We start from the raw sequence: 2,073 nt of genomic DNA, 5'->3' as shown, positions 1-2,073 counted from the left end.
GGAAAGAGCCTTGGGTTTATTAAATGTTTCCTGGTTTGTGCTGCCGGCTTTCAGGATCATTTCCTCTTGCGTCTCCTAGAAGCTAGATATTAACTTTAAAGTCTATGCAAAGCATTTTACATGAGTTTAACTCAATTTGCCAAAGAGCTCACTTTTTCTGCTCTTTTGACCACAGTCAAGGTCTTAGCCATCATAAGCAACATCCACGCTAGTAAATTAGACATAGCCAAGGTCAGATGTTGAAGAGTGACCCATGTCCTCAATGGAACCGAGTTGATCCATGATGTTTTCCTTTTTCATAACCCTTTGTGTTTTATTTGTCCCCAAAAGCCCATTTCTGCTGCAGCCCCCTGGTGTGACACACCTAGGCAGGGTCCCCTGCTCAAGGGACAATGGTGTCCCCACACCTGATTTTCTTTGTACTGACACAGATGACACGACCTACCTGGCAGTGTTACTCACGACATGGGGCATCACCTGATCCATCCTTCTGCCACAAAGCAGGACCAACCACACCAGCACCCTTCCTGGGGAAGTTTGTCCAACCTGCTCATAAAACCTCTGCTGATGGAAGGCAGATTTCCCATTTCCTACACAAAATGTCTTGTGATGAACAATGGGGTCATTCTTGGATGTTTGCATAAAATAGAAATATATAACCCCCCTGTTTAGTCCTTCAAACAATCACCAGACATTGCTTTGGATTATTTTGCTGATAGCACAGGGAAAAACAATAAACTGGTTAATGCTATCTGCCACTGAAAAGATGATCCAGTAGAAACTGTTTTTGTTGTGTTGCTTCTCTTGGGAAGTACTCCTGGGTCCTTCCCATTATTTCTGTTGCTGCATCAACTTGGTGGGAGAAAGCTTTGCAGCAAATGAGACAAATCACTGCTGGTAAATGAGGGTTAAAACCATCCAGATCTCTCCTCCAAAGCCACCCTCTTCAAGGATCCATCTTTAAATGTCCCCATCAACCTACAGCCAGACCCTACTGCTCCAGGGTGAGCTGCAGCTGGAGTTTGGCTTGTTCCACCAAATCAAGGTTGTGAGCATCTGGATCAGATTCAGAAAGAGCTTGTCAGCACTGGAATTGGGCTGGGATCTGTAGATGCTAAGAGAGGTGGCAGAGAAATTTTCCTATTTTTACAGCCGCCTGTGAAAGTCTCCTTTCTCATGCTAACCAGCTGGGAAAGCAGTCTGTGTTTTTGTAAACTATCTCACAGGTGCACAAGCTGTTTGTGCCTTTGTTTCCACACTGGGAAAAATATTTTGAAAATGGGTGTTATGCTGTTCAGCCAATCCCTCTGGGAGGCGGATGGTCAATCATCCAATGGTTTTATGCCACCCTTGCGAATAAAGCTATAAAAGCTGAATTATATAATTAAATATAGCCATTTCTGGCCTTTGAACTTGATCCTGGACTTGTGCCGTTCTTTGCGCCGTCTTGTGACCCCACATCCTGTACTGCAACCGAAATCGGACTTAGAAAGGTACGCGTCCCTTTCCCCCCCGCCCCGAGCTGCGGGGACGGGACCCTAAGCTGCGAAGATGGGACATAGAGTTTCAAAAGAAAACACTGTAATTCTGCTTTTAAATCTGTGATAACGATCTCAGGAGCTGCTATAAGTGATGAAGCTCTCTGTGCGATACTTGACTGGGCTGCCGCCCATGGGTTTACCGCAGAATCTGACAATGCTCTGAGCCCAGAAACCTGGAAAAGGCCGGGGAATTAATTAATACAAGAGGTCGCATTTGGCGATAAGAATGCAGTCGATTTATTTCATACATGGGGGACCTTGTACGAGCATTTGGCGATAAGAATGCAGTCGATTTATTTCATACATGGGGGACCTTGTACGAGGTGATTGTGAAATGGGTGACAGGAAGAGATAGAAAGGAGCACCCGAGCTCTGATGAATCTGGGGGAGGAGATTCTGCGGGATCTGCAGCAGATGATGAGTTAACTGAGGGAGGTCTAACTCAAGAGAGCATGAACAGTAACTCATCCCCTCTCCGACACGAGACCGGGGGACGCGGCGGGGATCTCACCCCTCCCCGTGGAATTATGTC

Source organism: Corvus brachyrhynchos, unplaced genomic scaffold (assembly GCF_000691975.1).
Source record: "Corvus brachyrhynchos isolate BGI_N302 unplaced genomic scaffold, ASM69197v1 scaffold16, whole genome shotgun sequence".
Taxonomy (NCBI): domain Eukaryota; kingdom Metazoa; phylum Chordata; class Aves; order Passeriformes; family Corvidae; genus Corvus; species Corvus brachyrhynchos.
Note: the sequence above shows the minus strand (reverse complement) of the source record.